This window comes from Lygodium microphyllum, chromosome 17 (assembly GCF_053477565.2).
Source record: "Lygodium microphyllum isolate KBCC chromosome 17, Lygodium_microphyllum_v1.1.10, whole genome shotgun sequence".
In the NCBI taxonomy this organism is placed as follows: Eukaryota; Viridiplantae; Streptophyta; class Polypodiopsida; order Schizaeales; family Lygodiaceae; genus Lygodium; species Lygodium microphyllum.
Genome location: NC_141151.1, coordinates 67943086 through 67962438, shown reverse-complemented (window position 1 = coordinate 67962438; position 19353 = coordinate 67943086). Strand labels below are relative to the sequence as shown.

General features: G+C 37.8%; 1 long non-coding RNA gene across 11 annotated transcripts in view; it reads right to left on the bottom strand.

Moving 5' to 3' along the window:
* Positions 1-2344, bottom strand: part of LOC148022002 (uncharacterized) — a 33300-nt gene extending 30956 nt beyond the window's left edge. For 2 of the 11 annotated variants that reach the window (XR_015694447.1, XR_015694448.1), the window contains exons 1-3: positions 1585-1935; positions 871-1132; positions 171-272 (exon numbers count right to left, since the gene is read on the bottom strand). This is a non-coding gene — a long non-coding RNA (uncharacterized LOC148022002). The other 9 variants (XR_015694441.1, XR_015694443.1, XR_015694439.1 and 6 more) reach the window with 7 other exon arrangements.
* Between the last annotated feature and the right edge of the window lie 17009 nt (positions 2345-19353).

Sequence of the window (19353 nt, the reverse complement as noted above, 5' to 3'; positions counted from 1 at the left end):
TACCCATGTTTGATTAATGTTATGAAAGATTGCAGCCTAGAATCATGCCAATAAGGAGAACACCTTGAGAAGTGTAGAGAAGACTTGAGGTCATTTTAGTGAAAATGCCATGTTGGAGATCTCCAAAATGTGGAGGTGCCTCACAAAAACACCAAGTTTAGAGGATGTACCATGTTAGCACTTTGTGTGGAACTTTGTCTTTGGAGCACTTGAAACATCACGTGATAAGCTCAAGATGTACCAAAAGGGTTTGCAGCTTTGCTTTCCTTGAGCTAACTTGCGAGGACATACCAGCATAAATATGCAGCATACAATAGCCTCTCTCTCTCTCTCTCTCTCTCTCTCTCTCTCTCTCTCTGTCTCGGATGCCTCTATTGGGTGTTGTCTTTGGCCTCCAAGACTTGCTCTAAGAGAAGCTACATTGTACATTGCTTTATGAGACATGATTATCCTCGAGCATTCGGACCAGGGATACATCTTGTAGAACCAAGTCCTTATTGAAAGATCCAAAATGGCAAAGTATAATTAGGTAATCAAACCATGTTTTTCTGCAAATGATGTTAATAAGGCAGAAGTTATGAAGATGCTTGAAGGGTGGTTATAAGAAGTCATGCAAACTGGTTATAAGTAGTAGTACAAATCAATGAGAGGCATGACAGACAAAAGAATTACAGGTTCCTTATGCTTAACAGGCAAACCCACCTCTCACTTGGGTTACTGGGAATCCGAGCCTTAGTACTCTTAATATTCTCAATATAGCTTAGTATGCTTAGTAATCTTCTCCGGAGAATTCGAGAAAGCACTCGTTAATAATGATCGTAAGTATTATCTATGAAATACTAAGAGACTAATGGAGGGAAAGAGACTCACGGTATGATGCATGATGGTACAGTGATGAATGGAGGATCAGCGAAGAATCAGGGGGGCTCTGCATGACTCCCTCTACGCCAGCCGGGAAGCCTGTACTCATCAGACGGGGTTGCAAGCTCCTCAGTTGGCATACAGGGAGCCAGGCAAAGCCAAATATGTCCATTGATTGCAAGTGTTTTTCCAGCTGCAGCTGTGTTAAGCTGGCCCCACCAGCTCTGCTACATCGACCCCCCATATCTTCATTCTGATTCCGCCATAGCTGCTGCTGTGCAATCATTCATCATCATAAGCAGTTAGTCTCAGTTATAATAATAATAATAATAATAATAATAATAACTGCATCATACACAGTTGTTAGAGAGAGAGAGAGAGAGACAGAGACAGAGACAGAGAGACAGGGACGGAGAGTTAAGACATTGGTAGGATGATGATATCAGTGCCCACTGTACTTATAGTACCACTCTGATGTGGGATGAGAATGTGTGTGTGGTGTGGCACTGTGGCTATGCTGCTTCATGCCCCGCAATAGTTAGAAAACAAAGCGATCATGAGAGAGAGAGAGAGAGAGAGAGGAGGGCGGGGGGAAGAGAGACCTGAAGTGATAGAATAAAAATAGTTGTTACTGTCATGTTACCACTGTGACTAGTGAGAGATAGAGAAAGAGGGGGAGGGGGGGGGAGCGAGAGGGGCGGGGGGGTATGCGTGTGTATTTACCTTTAGCTAATTGGATGTATGTCCCAAGGACCTCGGATCAAACTATGGTGGGTTTCCGTCTCTCTCTCTCTCTCTCTCTCTCTCTCTCTCTCTCTCTCTCTCTCTCAGATCTTGCACGAGAGCTTCCCATCAATACTGTCTCACAGCCTTGAGCGGCAGCGCCATCCCCAGCTGCATAAGCACATCATCAGCATCAGCATCAGCATCATTCCTACCAGCGATCTATTTCTATCATGAAAGGTAGACTTATACTAAGTAGCACAGGCGAATTCCGGCAGGGGAAGGTTCAAGGAACCCTAAAAAACAAGGAAAACGATAATGAAATTTTATTAATGGGGGGGGGGAGGGCGGGCGGATCGTCCATCCCAAGATCAAGGAGACACACACGGCGAGGAGCTGCGAGGCATCAATCGAGAATCGAGACCTGTCTTTTTGTTGTGTGGCTGGCCGGGTGATTATGAGCCTTGTTAGTGCGCCGTTGGATTAATATATACATGTACATGTATATGTATATATTTGTATGGATGTATGTATATGTATATATATATATATATATATATATTCTGCTACACACTGCACAGAGGAAAGATAGATGGGCTGAAGAGAAAAAGAGTGTGAGAGTGAGTGAAAAGACAGATACAGAGAGAGAGAGAGAGACTTGTGTGAATGCCTTCCGTTAAAGAGCCGCCCTCTCTCTCTCTCTCTCTCTCTCTCTCTCTCTCTCTCCAGAGGGTCTTTTCGTGTAGTCTTCCCCGCGACAAGATGGAGCTATCAACCCAGCTGTGCCCAACATCTCCCTCCTCACACATACCCCCCACCCCACCCTATATATATATATATATATATATATATATGTATGTATGTATATGCCATACCAAAACTTATTTAGTTCTTTATCCTAAATTCTATTTATCTAGCTTTTACCTCCACTATTTTATTTATTTATTTATTCTACATTGCATTTATCTCACTTTTATTTCCACCATTCTATTTATTTATTTATTCTAAATCCCATTTGTCTAGCTTTTATTTTTTATATATTGTTTGTTTGTTTGTTTATTAGCATCGATCTTCCACAGTTTCCTTAGCTATACCAAACTCAAAGTTCTGAAAAGATTTCTGTAGTTCAATTACACTTTACTTGTTATTTTTATAATTAAAATTCTCGTGAAATTCACGGTTTTTTCATACCTTCATCCTCAAATTTTTAAGAAAAAAAAGGAAAAAATAAATAAATTTTGAAAATTTATCTTAAAGTTTTTTCCCATTTTACGTTAAACCTCGATTTAGTAAACACTACACACAAAGGCATGCTTTAGTAATAGTTTGCAAGTTCCAACTTATTCTCCAGGGAAAATAACCTCTAATTTAAAAAAAGTGCTAAATCTAAATTACATCTCTTCATGGGTTGTTCGAAATTACCTTTACTTAACTACTACTTTTTGTGGTTTTTTTTAATTTCTTTTTTAAAGAGATTGATTCATCAAAATTAGCACACAAGAAAAAGAAAACCCAATAAAAGGCAATGCTCTAATGCATAGTGTGCGCACTCTTGTTTGTCTAGTTATTTACTACTCACCACATGTATTCTTGCCTTACAAAAATATCTTTGACAACACCACTCTTCATGAAGAACAATTTACTCTCAAAGTTGTAAAAGCCTAAAACCTTTTGTATGGATTTTTTAATCATATTAATACATATATTGGCCACTCATATCAGAAAGCTCTATACAATTTTTACTTTGACCATGAATCAAAATTTGAAGGTGTTGTGAAGAATCTTGAGTTTATTTTTACACACACATGCACACGCACACACACACACACACACACACACACTCTCTCTCTCTCTCTCTCTCTCTCTCTCTCTCTCTCTCTCTCTCTCTCTCTCTCTCTCTCTCTCTCTCTCTCTCTCTCTCTCTCTCTCTCTCTCTCTCTCTCTCTCTCTCTGTGGCCTGAGCATGATGCTCACACCCAACATCGATCATTGTGGCCTCACCCCAAAATAAGAAACCTAGACCACCAAGATGCACAAAGGCCCACAAACAAAGAAACCCTAAGCTTACAGCCAACTCAATGCATGTAATAGACCCTAAAAATAGTAGGGAAAAAGTAAAAGATCACCTTATGTACCATTAAATTAAATAACATGTGAAAAAATCCTCACCCATAATAACCCCACCATAATGTAAAGTGTGTGTCCACCTCATTCCCAACAACACAACTTTGGATCTCATTTTCCAAAGCTACCCTCTTAAGGTACCATATTACATCTGCTTTCTTACTCCTCAAAATACTCATGCCAAGATGGTGTAGCATAACCATTTAAGAAGCAAAAAGAACCCACCCTGACCCTCAATGTCTATACCAGAGCCACGTGCGAGTAATCAATAAGTAATAATAGTCGTACCACTCAACTGCTTGGGCATTACCAAGAAACTCCTCATAGCCTTTAAAGATCTTGCTTACATAGTCAATGTCGTGAATAACTTTTTTAGTTGTCATGCAATAGAACATTATTTCTACCCCCCACAAATTCCTATAGCTTTGTAGGTAAACACACACATTCACACATACATAGTTTTGCTTAGTTTCATGCAATATAAGAGTATTCATTATTCTTAAGGCTTGCATTTAGCCCATTAACAAGTTGTAATGGAAATCCAATGAAGAAATGAGGGTTCAAAGCACTCACAAAGACATCATTCTACTATTTCATGCAAAATGATCCTTAACCTAGTTGTTTGGTTGTTGGCAACTACAACTATTTTGCTATAGCTTGAAAGCCAAGCTCCCAAAGATAACTAACCATAAGGTTGATGGTTATTCAAGATAGTGACCTATTGTTTAGTAAAGGTACTAATTGATGAACCTCAAAAGGTTTGAACCTAGGTCTTCTTATTTCAATCTAGCTAACCTTAATCCAAGCAATGATATGACACAATGACTTATAATTTACTTTAAGCTAATGATTGTATCATCAATTAAAGCCTTATCAAGACAATCTTAGAGCAATACCTAGAGCCAAGACACCATACTCGGTGATATCCTCAATATTGTAGATTTATTATTTGTTTAAAGTCTCATTTGATGCACCCCATGTTGTAAAATGTTTAAGACCCTTAGCTTAGTAGAGGATAAAGTATGTGTAAATGTGCATGCATGCAAACATATCTACTACATTGGCAACTTACATAAGTTGTTTGGAACCTTTTTCTCAATGAACCTATGTGTCAGCTATCACATGGTCACATCATTGTTTATAAGTTTGATATAGAAGCATGCCTATAAGTGGACATGCAACGTGTTTGAATTATCCATATATGTCCCAACACTTCACATTTAATAAATGTACATTGTATTCAAATTCGCTTGACTCTTGTTGTTTGTATTCGTGTTGAGAGGCCTTTAAGAGGTGGCTAAAAGGTTCCTAATTTACAATTAACAATCAATTTGAAATAAACAATTTAAGCATTGACTCAACCTTTATAACTACCATATTATAGTAAACAAGGTTATAAATTGATCATCCTATAAAATCAACAATGCCATAATGTATGATAAACTTGTATTACTAGTATCTTGAATCTTCTGAAAACAATATTCCTGCCAAATGTCTTATTAAATCATAAAAGCATGTGGAAAAAGTATCGCATTGATAATATTCTAATCAAGGACTCATTAGTGGTCCTCAAACATGTTGTTACAAGTTTGTCCCACATAGTTATATATCTAATCTTATATAATCGACTCATTTGGTTATTTAACATCATAGATATTGTGAATCACATGTCTAAGTCTAAACTTTAAAGCATCACTTCTCTATGCATTTTAATTTCAATCTTCTATGGGAGCAACCACAATGACATTGAGTATCATTCATCATCTATGAAATGTCAATGTTACTTCAATTGCATGAAAACTTAGTAATGGATATTGGCATTGGAACAAACCCCCACTAAGTAGTGATGCATGTGTGTTTGTGGTTATTCCCATATCAATGATCTAATAGCTCTTTAAGGACTTTGAGAAGAATGTTGGAATAAGAAGAGACCTGTTGTGACCCTTGGGATACCAAAATAGTGGGTTGTTGTGAGAAAGGCTTGTAAAGTAGAAACTTTATTTTGAAATAATATAAAAAAAACAAGAATGAAAATAGATAATGGGGTTTGGCAAGCATCCAAGAACTAAGTGGGTGGTTGTGTATGGCGGGAAAACCAAAGAAATAAGTGGGTGGCCTCATATATGGGGAATTCCAAAGTTTGAAGCATCTAATGCCACACAGAACTACGTTAGTGCCCTTTATGACGAAAGAATTGAAGGTTTGAAGCAATTGAAGACAATTAGAATGTAATGTTAACAATTTACAATTTAAATGTTGCAATTGAGAAGGGCTAGATATATCAAGCGAGTCATAAAGGATGCGTTATCATTCTAAGAGCAATGAATGTCCATTAGGGTTTACAAAAATACATATTCTAAGATCATTACAAACACCCTCAACTTGAAATTTGCAAGTTGTTCTCCAAAACTCTAAACGGCGGCAATTGACATATGTATAACCAGAAGTTTTTGGAAGTTGCGAGATGGGTGGGAATTTTAGTAAACTTGGACTTCTAATTGTAAGACTCTTTAAACTTCAAGACATTTGGGATATCAAACTTAGATTAATATTTGAGTATGAAAGGATGTGAGGGAGGATGTAGTATTTAAAGTCAAGTCATTTTGGGAATAGATGTCTAAACTAGGAAGGTGAATGAGAAGGACAGGGACATTGGATTAAGAGAATTGGCATAGTATTTTACCTCTCCAAATATATATATTGATATTCTTGTTTGATTAACATCACATTTTTTTTCACATCTACAAACGGCTCATCTAGCGAATGGGATCATGGCGTAGTGGTTCGAGTGTGGGCTGCATTTTGGGGTGTGTGAGTTTGAATCGTGCGTCTCGCTTCCCCTGCATCATTTTGCATCTAAGAATGGCTCATGAATATCAATTTTAGACCGTCCTCTTGGAAAAATTCGGGGTTATTTTGGGATTTTTTGCAATTCACTTCACAGAAAACCTGAATTATTCATTGAGAAAATGTGCTAGGCCTACCTAGACATGGAAGAGCAAGCTTATTTGTGAATACAAGAGCTAGGGGCCTACCTACCTACAAATGGAAGAGATGAAAGGTTGCTCTCTCTCTCTCCCTCTCTCAAAAACTTAAGCCTTACAAGATCACATCGCCTTATCCCGCTCCACATTCACACCAATCCCCAAAAGAATACGAGATGTAGGGTATTATTCACTCTTTGTTTTACGTACATATATCAATATTTATTTTAAATTAGGGATATAAATACAATGTACATGCGTGGTATAAACTCTATCATGATTCGTGACTTTTCCTCTAAGGAAGGAGTACTACTCAGAGAATATATCGGGAAATGCAAGGCGCATGTTACGGACCTTCCAAAAAGCCTTTTTTTAAAAAAAAATGGTAAGCAGCGTTTTCACTTGGTTATTCGTGTCGTGCCTCTCTTTTTTCGTGGCCTTGCAGACGTACTTCCCACACGTGATACACACTCTCCCTAAGATTATCATTACACACCCCATACTCCATTCTTTACAATGCCTTTGACCCAATAGATAATGCGTGCATGTGTAATTTGATGTGTTCCATAATCCATTAGACACCTTGAAGCCTACTTGCAAGCAACTTGTTACTAAGAACCTTTAGGGTCTCTAGTATATGCCCTAGCAAGAGAGAGAGAGAGAGAGAGAGAGAGAGAGAGAGTCAGTCAGAGTCCTAAAGTTCCCTGGGGCACTATGGAAAACTAGACATGATCTCCTCCTTTTGAGAGTAAAGATTGGCTTTGAAACGCCTTTGGAGAGGTCTAATGAGCACTTGAAAGCTGCAGTGTCCTTGTTGTGTCGCCTCACACGTCTCTGGTGTGGTTGCTAAGTTACTTAGTCACATTGTGTAGTCATTATGTGGATAGCTTTTGTTAAGATTCCATTAGGACGCTATAAATATCTCCTTTGGAAGAATGATAATATGTTCTATTTTCGCAATTTTAAAAAAACTTTAGGTTCTCTATTTGCTATCAACATGCACAATCTACTGAACTACTTGAGGTTGATGGTTTTTTTAATTGGCTCCTTGAAACCATTTCCATGTTCATCGGAGTATGCACATAAAACATGTCACACCTATGTACACCTACTTGCCTCATTTGCCATAACCAAAATGCCATAGACACGTGAGGGGCTTAGCCACAATCTTGGTTGGATGTATGACTCCTGATAAGCCTCCTCAAAGAAACACTTTTCCCTTACCAATGAGAAACTTGTACAATATCAACTTGTGGCACTGATCGAGAATTTCTTAGCCCTGCCACCACCAACCACCTGAAAAGAGTTCCTCCTTTAAGAATTTGAAATCACACAACATCAAGCTTTTTTGAAGCATCAGCTTTCAATTGTGGTTATCATCAAGTTTGAGTGCTAAAAAAAGATTGTGACCCCATTATTCAGTGCCCTTGCAAAAACCTTTTTCTTTCTTTATGTTTCAAGATTACAAATCCCCCTACCAGACTCATCTTTCAAATCCAGCTACTTTACTTGTAAGCTTTTAAGGATGTCCCATCCACCACCAAAACACTACATTCACCTTCCTAGAAATTTTATTGCCTATTGATGATTTTGAAAATAAAGTATCAAGCTTGACCATTCCATGAGAGAGTGGGGAATCCAAAGGGCGCTAGTCTACACATTGGAGTTTGCAAGGTGAATTTACTTCTGGATTTGAATGCATAAAGTGATGCATTTCCAAGGAAATTGGCATCCTGTTTGTGGAAAGTTGTGCCACATTTAAGGCGATGCTACCTAGTGGATATGTGCATTTTTCATGCAATTATGAGATTTTGATAAGAAGTATTTATAAGCTCCAAAATTGTGTGCCTTGGGTGAGTGTTTATGAAAACATTTTTGGTAGCAAATGCAAAAATCATTAACTCAAAACTTTACAGGGATTTTTGAATTTAATAATTATAGAAAATTATTTTAATAGTAAATAGTGGTAAAGCTCAAGGTTTTAGAATCTCCTTCTTAAATTTTGTAGGGCTTCTTGATACTTTTATATTTGATACATGAAACCTCATTCATTAACACTATACAGACCTTAAGCATATTATGGAAGCCCATCTACAATTACAATTGAACAAACATGTTGTGCCCTCTGAAAATGAAGTGTCAACAAAGAGTTAATAGTAACTATGCAAGTTGGATTAATAGGTATGAGTTGGGCAATTGGGAAAGTGTACTATTTTTCACATTAAAGCTTATCAAGCTGAATAAAGTTTAACATGATTGGGATTTGTTTCTTTGTCACTCAAATTTCACATTTCTCCAAAAGCCACACAAGATCTTAACACATTCACACAGAAAGGGGCACAATGATGTAGCTTCCTCCCCTTGCCACACACACACACACACACACACACACACACACACACACACACACACACACACACACACACACACACACACACACACACACACACACACACACACACACACACACACACACACACACACACACACACACACACACACACACACACACACACACACACACACACACACACACACACACACACACACACACACACACACACACACACACACACACACACACACACACACACACACACACACACACACACACACACACACACACACACACACACACACACACACACACACACACACACACACACACACACACACACACACACACACACACACACACACACACACACACACACACACACACACACACACACACACACACACACACACACACACACACACACACACACACACACACACACACACACACACGATGAGCTTGAAGCAAACACAAACACATGCATGCATATTCATTGCATAAAGACATGAATGGCCACACTAATGCATACCACCGTCAAAGTCATGGCTTATCATAGATAAGGGACATGAAAATCACATTTTCGAATATAGTCCATCAAAGTCAAACATATGTTTGCTAGTCAATGTCAAATGCAAATATTCTCTTTATCAAAGTTGGATTAGAAGGAAACAAGATAGTCAAGGTAGTCAAGGTTCAAGTAATATTATTGAACAAATTCAAATCAAATCATGAAGTGCAAAATATGGTATGTAGGACTTAATTTTGGACAATTAACCACATGTGTATGCAATAAGACTTTTTGGTATTACAATTTACATTTTAGGTAAGAAGAGAATTTGGGGAAGAAAGATATAATTGAAATGCTAATTGTGTTGGCCTTTATGTCCCTTTTGAGTGCAAAGTTGTTTATATTTCTACTTTCACTTTTTTATGAATCTTCATAAAATGAATGCCTCCAAACTTATATATCTAACTATGCATTCCACCGATGTTGTGGTCCATATAATAGATAATTTGTCTAATGCTTTTGACATCCATCATCAAAGTTTGTTAGTCAAATGGTGTATTGGTAACATTGTCATATGATAAAGTGCACTTGCAATAAGGTTTAGCTTTCAAGGTACGATCATGCAAGTAATGATTCAAAAAGTTGAATAATGGAACCTTGTAGATGTGGGGAGCCAACAAATTTGATATCATCCATAAATCTGTAATAGGAACCAACATCTTTTGACGTCAATTCAAGGTCTTAGTCCTACTTACAAACCTCTTTTCCACATATAAGGGAGGTGTTGATTTATTCTTCTAAAATCTCAACCTTGTAATTAGTATAAATAAGTCCTATTACAAGATTATAGGACAATAATCAATGTGATTTGATCATTTACAATTTAAAATTTTATTTATTCAAAATCCTTGCTAAAATTTCCATTGACATGGTTGAGAATCTAAATCTTGTAGCTAAAATTTACATTGACATGGTTGAGAATCTAAATCTTGTAGCCAATAAGTGATAGAGTAGTCATGAACAATGCTACCAAATCTTATGGCTTGAAATACTTAATCTCTCTAAGCATTAGATCTTAAATTCCTCACATGAATAAAGTAGAAAAGCTACAATTTGCATATAATGTGGATCCTTACCTTTTTCCTGTATAGTATTGTTGATGCAACTAGCAAATACATATGTGCAAAAAAATTTCCTTGATTGGAAAAAAGGAAGTTAAAATCATCAAAGAAGCATATGGAAAACAAGCACAAAGACTTGGTGACTTGAATTGTACTAAGTGTATAGACAAATGAAAAATAACTCCTAAGGAGAAGATATGTACACTTTCGATCTTGCTCAAAGACAAAAATCATAAAAGAAGTGGAAAGGAAGCACAAATACTTTGTGACTCGACCTCTACTAAGTGCAAGGACAAATGAAAGGTCACTTATAAGGAGTACACAAGGAGGTTAGACAATCAATCTAAGATAATGTGGTTCACATATGGAGTTGGAACTTGCTCTTATGGGATCATAATGGCCAAAGTAACGTTGCCATAAGAGAGCTATTATATTGCAAAGTGAGATCTCTCATCTTCAATGTAGTATGTCCCCTCTAGATTGAGTCCCTAGTTTTTAGACTTCATGAAAGCATTTCTTTTTTGTGTACATCATTCAGGTACACTATTAGTTATTTGAGAATTCACAAACTTGAGAATATTTGTGGAATTATTCAAAGGATTGCATGATTAGGGAGAGATATTTGATGGCATGTTGGATTAGACCGTAAAAGGAATTGGCAAAATCTCTTTGATACAAAAGCATGATTACCAATTTGCATAAGTAGCCAATAAGAAAGTTTGATATCTTGTTGCAAATTAAGACATCAAAACCTTCTTGGTCAATAGAAGTGTAATTAAAATTTAACTTAGATCTTATTTTAATCATAAATTAATAACCTGAGTTACAATATCGAGCTAAACCAAAGGAAAGTAGATTCAATCATTTGGTTTATCTTTTTCATCAAATCATTTACTTAAAAAAGGGAGCGAGTCTATAAATCAACTTCACTGCACATGAGTTGTGGAGTAGGACTTGGTCAATAAGTCATTTAACAATAAAAGCAATTACATGTTAGCCGATATTATTGATACGAGTGTTAGTCTATTGCTAATGAAATTTAAAAATCATTGAACCTCCAAAATACCCCTCTAACATTGCAGATATTGTGTTCTAACCTCATTCTAGCATTGTATTAATACAAGATGGATCCTTTTAAGTCATTACATGAATGAAACCTAGCTATATCTTTCTAAAGCTATCATTTTTACTAACCTAATTACATTTTATAATAATCGTAAAGTTGTCATTCTAAGTAAATTTTTAAGAATTACTTATGAACCAAGTGACAAACCCAAAATTGACATGTAAATGTCTCTTTAATATTTTACATTATTTGTTGCGATAGGGTATTGATAGAATCCGACAAAAATAGTTCAAACAAGCCATAGAAAGTTCTCCTCAAATGATGGCACATGGCATAACACCTTTTCTATTTGAAGAGATGCAAAGAGTGAAGGGGATGCAATGGCAGTGGAGAAGGAGGAGAGGAAGATGCGGGAGAGAAGAGCACACACAATGTAGGTGCTGTCCAACTGAATTGAAAGCCTTACTGCACTATCATATTATATATGAATAAAGAATGGGCAGTCACAATGTACACAACCACAACCAGAGGCCTTTTACCCCAATAACCTCCCACTAAAAGGCCAATGTGGCTGGGGAGTGAAAACAAAGAAAAGAAAAGAAAAGACAAGGTGAGGAATCATGACATCTCACCCAACGCCCAATCGAAAAGCGAGCTATGCAAGAAGTGTCGGGAACCTCTACAGAAGAAGAGTCAAGCATCCCCGAGTCCATGACATCCAGGAGATAAGCGATCCCGCAGCTCCATACAATGGAGCAATCAAAGAATGCTTCTCATGAAGCAAGCACAACTCATCAATTCACGGCTGTAAAGCATCAGAGTCGCATATAGCATCACCTTAGCGCATACAAGACAGTGAAGAGTAGTCAAACTCTCCAGAGTCAATCATTGAAAGAGAGCCAACATCCCGAACACTCGTCCAACGGGGTCTCAAGACTACATCTGGCCTCAGCGAAGCGGAAGACTGACATATGGGTGGTTGTCCAGCCTACAAAACTACAAGAAAATGGCTCTCGTGAGCCTACAAGGGGTATAGCAACTGACCACCAACATCCTGACCCTGATTGCTATGCATAGCTATGTCATCTAGGCCAATAAGTGCCTCATTTTTACCATAAATAGCTTGCTGTAATGGCACTATAGCTGTTGTAAAATTAGCCATAAAGCGTACTAAATGCTCATCAAGAGGCTTGAGAGGTGTCTATGTCTCATAGAAGATAGCATGATGGCTGTGTATGACCTACTAGGCATCCAAATTGATGGCTGTGTATGACCTACTAGGCATCCAAATCCCATAATCTGTAGGCCTTAAAGTCACCATCTCCATAACCAAGGAGGATACATCTACGTGACATAGGCTCATGTGGCGCACGTACAGATGCCTGGCAGCCAAACATCCTCAAGTAATCATAGGAGGGCTGCATGCCACTCCATGCCTCATGGGGTGTAATACCATCCAAGGTTGAGCACGACATCCTGTTAACCAAATAGACTACCATCATAAGGGCCTTAGCCCGAAAGCCATAAGACAACCGAGCTATGGTAAGCATAGAAGCAACCTTTTCCTGTAAGGTCAAGCACATGCCATGAGCAATCCCATAATATCGTGGGCACAAGAAATCAATGCCATACTGCTCACAAGAGTTTCGAAATCTGGGAGAGAGAGCATGACTCTCATGATCCATTTGCAAGCACCTGGGCCTGCTACTAGCAGAATCCATAAACCTATCAAGCATAACTGCATCATCCTCAATTTGCACCAAGGGAAAAGCCCAAACACAGTGGGTAGCATGATCAACAAAGGTCACAAAGTACGATGCTCCACCAAGTGACTAGGAAGGCATAGGTCCATATACTGCACAATGGACAATATCTAGAGGAGCATGCCTCATGCGATCGTCGTAAGCCAAGGGGGCTCTGCAAGGACTAAGAGTACAATCAAGGCAAGCATCAAGATCTGTAAGTGACATATGAGGCAGTAATGACTCTAAATGAGACAAGATCTCCATCTCTCTATGGTGCATATGGACTAGGCGATAATGCCATAACAATGCATGTGGTATCTGGATAACTGCAACCATAGAATCTCCCACATGAGAGACATGCACTAGGTAATGAGAACCAACTCTAGAATTGCTGGCCAAAACCAAGCAATAATGACAGATCTTCCATGACCTATCCTGAAGAGAAACAGAGTAACCTTCATCATGCAACTGACTAACATAAATCAAGCTCTTACTGAGCATGGGAACATGTAAAATATCCCTAAGCATAAGAGAAGTCCCATTAGGCAAAGCTAGGTGTATATCCCATGTACCAACAATAGCATTAGACTGCTCAAGGCCCAAATCAATACATCCATCAACCTCCGTGTAAGAAGAGAACCATGCTCTATGAGGTGTAACATGAGAATATGCCATAGAATCCAAAAGCCAATCAAATGCATAGACATGATCATTGAGTAAGTAAGATGTAGGGAAACAAGATGACAGGAGTATATGCTCAACTGCATCATCATGGGTAACTGCATCTACCTCACCACTTGTAAGAGTGGTAACACCTGCTGCATCTATTGTATCTCTGACTCTCTGCTCATGTCGAGTCTGTCTCCGTCTCTGCTACTCTCTAATCTGTTTAAATAATTTTCTTTGAAAGTGCCCAAGCTTCCCACAATGGAAGCAAACAACATCTAAAGTAGAAGAACCTATACAAGACGGCAATGAATCCAAGTCATCATGAATAGGGATATCCATAGCATCCACGGAGCTCAAGCAGTCGAGGGCTATCCCAACGGAGGGAACCTACTCATAAAGACAATCATCTTCAAGTACATCAATGGTAGAAGCATGCTGCAAAGGCTCATGAAACCTCAACAGATGGGAGGACATAAAGGCATCAACCAAGGATGCAAAAGCTCCCACATGAAGAAGAGTTGTAGCCAAGTGCATGACATAACCAACCACAGTACGGTAAAGCATAAGACATTTGTCATAAGAGCATATGGTATTCAGCCATGAAATTAGCCCATAACCATAATGGCAAACATGACTCTGTAGTACATCAAACCACATAGTAGCATCCAAGTCAATGCAAGACCGGTAAGTGGCATAAGATCCTGCAATGGTGAACTCCATGAGAAGCCCAAGTATCTGTACAATAACATTCAGATAAGTGGCTTTGTAAAGTACATGATAGTAGACAAAGTGCATAATTGGGTAAGCATCAAGAGCAACTACTCTCTGACATGTATAGGCAAAAGCAACCCAACTAGCATAGAAGCTAGGCAACACAGAAGCAACAAAGCCATAACTGCTAAACCCAAGCACTATCAAGAAGTCCACTGATCAAGAAGTAACCCGCAAAGAACCAAGAATCAATGAGTAATGAAAGCTCAATAACCAACTACCAAGACAACGGAGCAAGCACTGCTCAAACATGTATCTGCATCCAAGTAAATCCAAGATCCATAATTGGGGCATTAAGGGCCAAATAGCATCCAAGCAGCATAAGTGATAAGCCAACCAAATGCAAACTGCTCCACAAAATTTTGAAATGCAAGTCGATTCAAGCCCAAACATCTGCCATACTGCAACCAAACCCAAAAGCATCCACATCAGACATCAGTCCCATAATGGGTAGCACGAGGCATAAACCTTGCCAAGTGAAATGCCAGCTGCAAAGAAAATGATAGTGAACCAAGAATTGAGCTCTAATCTTTGCTCAAGAAGAATCTGGGAGCATAAACATCAAAGTGGCATCATCCAAATACATCAACATATCATCCCGAGTAGTTGGGAGCACCCGTAGACCATAGGCATAACCAAATTGGAGGTAAAATAACTTGTCAACCAAGTTAGCATAAATCCCAACCAACAACAAAGTGTTAGCATCCAAATAAATGCTCAATAGCTCTTAAATAGCATATCCGGTCATAAACCATGATGACCAAGCATCAATACATCCAACATGACACTCGAATGTTAACAAAGAGCATTATGCATAAGCTGTCCCTGATAAAACCTTGCTGCCCAAACAATGTACAATAGTAAATCCCTACATAAATCGAGCTATGGAAGCTCATTCCAAGTCCCAAAGTATCTCAAAACATTGGGCAAACATCCCCAAAGCATTTGGGCATCAAATACCAAGCCTCAATCATAGAAGCTAAGAGCATGACATTTTCTTGCTGTAAATCAACTCAGATCTCGGGGGGAAGAAGCCATGGCTGGCATTGAAGCTCCAAGCTCTAGGTCTTCAATTCGGGGTGAAGTAATGCCGAGCCAAGCTCCATGATTAAGCTTTGATCCAACAAAGAGAAGTGAGGAACCATGCAAGTATAGCCCCACATTTAGGGGAAGGATAGGGGCACACACTTCTAGAAGAGGTGATTAGTGGGACAACTCTAATCAAGAATAAAGTTATCAACAAGGACAAATAAAGTCATTAAGGAGTTATTCTAGAGCAATGACCACCATTTCAAGGAAATAAAGATCACCAACAATAAGTGGGTGCTAGTGATTTGAGTGGATATCTTTGCAAATGCCAAATGAAAGGTCTCCAATCGCAAAGTTGTATGGTATGTGATAGGCTATCTTAGGACATTCCTCCTGCGTCACCTTATATCATTATATTTTATTGATTACAATATTTTTTATGATTTTTTAAAACTATATGCTTAAGGTAAAATAATGGAGACAATGAGTTGACCTAAGGGGCAACAAATGTATGTCAACACTTCAACTGATTGTTAAGTTCCTATGTGCACAATCTATGGTGGCTACCTTGCCTATATATGTGCTTATATAGGGAGTAGTAGTCACATAAGCTTTGCTTGGATTGTGCTTCTTCATGTGATTCCCTAGGAGGCTCAATGTTGAAACCTTATATATGTGGTGTTACAATAGTGTAATCCTGATATGTGCCTCAATGTTGTATCTTTCTATCATGAATACAAAGGATTCCTTATTGATATATCTTGTTTGCATTTTCATTGTGTTAGTTTGTGCCTCATGATAGGTTATGACTTGAAGTCCTATGAAGGTTCGTAGTAACACCCTCTCCCCCCACCCTTAAAAAAAAAAGCTTTTCTGTCCAAAAACATGCAACTAATCCTTGAAACTCCTAAAAGGTGGCTTTAAGTGTTTTTTTCATTTTAAAATCATCCCTCCTAATATCCCTTCCTTGATGAGCTAAATTTTCATTGGATCATTATAATAATTCTCTTAGATCCAGGTTGCATTACTTCATGTTGATTCTTGTATGTTATCAATATAAAATGAAAGTTATGACTTTGGATCATCATAGTAACCTTGGTAACACGTCTAAGTTGTATCTTTGGTGATTTCTTTTTTTCTTGTCAAACATTCAACATTAGAGGGACTCGATGTCAATACCTTCGTGGTGCTTTTGGCATTAACCTCTTCCTCTTAGGTAGCTCTATGCGTTGATGACCTATTTAGAAAACTTTATGATTGGTTCTTGTTGGGATTTTACAAAAAGTAAAGAGTATTGTATCTTGATACAATTGGTGTATCTCCCCCTTAAAAAATTTCCATAGCCTCTAGCAAAATTGACACTGTAGATAGTAAATTTTAGGTGTGATCCAAGTGGAAAAATTGGTGTTTTCTATTTCTTGCAAAAATAAACAATAGTTTTTTTCATGGACAATTAATAGTATTTATTTTAAAATAGACTATTTTAACTATGAAAGCCACAATCATGGGGTTTGGGCAAGCATGCATTTTGTGAGTAATCCATAACCTTGTTTGTATAATTGGGAATTACTCCCCAAATTTACTTTTCATGAATGGAAATTGGGCATAGACCATGTGTCTTTTGCTAAAGTTTATGGTGTTAGAGGCTTTGCTACAAGCACATGATAAAGCATTGTATCTTGTAAGCATAGCAACAAGTGTGTATCCAAGTTGAAAAGCTATAAAACAATGTACTTGCAACCATCAAATTCAATCAAGTCTCTTTCATGGCATTATGGTTTCATTCTTGTTCTTCTACTTTTCCTTGTAGTCTACTCTCATTCTCTTGTGTAAACCATGTTTTGCAACATGGTATCATAGCCTCTTTTCTAAAGGTTGTGAGATTGTGGGAACTTCCATAGCTACTACTCAAGTTTGGGGGCTCAAGAATTAGAGGTGTTGTTGTTCAAGAAGGCATTGGAGTAGATATTTAAGGTTGGAGGTGCCAAGGTCATTGAGAAGGAAAGAAGGCCATCATTTGTTAAGATGTAGCTCTCCATTGTGCTTACATTTTTGGCTCATCTTGAAGGATTCCATTATTAAGATGAGGAAGAAGGGTAGCTCTCCATTGTGCTTATATTTTTGGCTCATCTTGAAGGCTTCCATTATTAAGATGAGGAAGAAGGGTAGCCATTGAATTGTTTATACAAGGTCTACTTTGACAAAGTTCTTGTGTTGCCTATCATCTACAAGGGGGTTTCTTAAAGGGGCAACTTAAGGGGGTTGCTTGCACTAAGAATAGGGTGTGCTTCTTAAAGATAAGCTCAAGGGTAGCTTGTGGAAGAAGTAGGGGGTTGCTCCTTGACAAAGATGGAGAGTGGAGAGAGAAAAGAGAGAGACTTGTTGCTGATATTTGAAGCTCTAAATGTGCTCACATGTTGCCATAGGATGTTTGGGATTAAATTGATGGCGGTGAGAACATCCTCTTATCCTAGTGTGATTAGTATTGTTGAAAAACGGGGTGCTTTGCCATAAATGACTCTTCATTATCTTTTGTAATTTCTCTCTTCTAAGGTTAAGATAATCCTTTTTCACATTGATTTTTTCAAAGTTGGATACTTGTAAGTTGAGGTTACACTATTGCTGTTTAAAACAAGTTCAGAAGACTTGTTCACATTAACTGTGCAAATTGTTTTTCAAGATGGCTATTCACACTCTTAAAAGGATAAAACTAGATATTGTAAAAATACAAAGGGGTTGTTTGTATGTGGATTTTTTTTTCACTAAGTGATCAAATTCATTGTGATCCCATCTACCACTTGTAATAAGAGTTAGACACTATCATGACTTTCAAAATGTTTGAAATAGAAGTAGTAAAATTTAATGGTGATGGATTTTATACATGGAGGATGAAACTATGTACCATCTCATGCACAAGGACTTATGGGACTTGTTTGAAGAAGTGAAGATTCTAATGAACCACAATCGAGAAGAAAAAATAATAAGGCATTGGAAAATATTGCATGGGGGTTTTCAGGTGATGTACTCCACCACATTGTGGGTATAAAAGAGAAAAGAAGCATTAAACAAACTTGATAATTTTTTTGGTTCACAAGAAAAAATTTAAAAATTAACCCCTTGATGGACTTTTTCAGATTGGACTTAAATAGTTTTGATTCCTTAACATCACTTATCAAACAAATTTAAAAGCCTAAAGATGCAACTCTTATCCATTGGAAAATATATTAAAGAAGACGAGGTAATAGTTGTACTCTTAAACAATTGATAAACCAAGGCTATGAACAAGTTGTGGCTACATTAAGGAATGTACTCAATAGAAAGCTAAATGCAGTGAAATTTTCTTTCTACGAGCAAGAGAGCAAGATCAAGGCAAAGATCTAAGAAACTTCAACAAATCCTACAATATTTGCACTA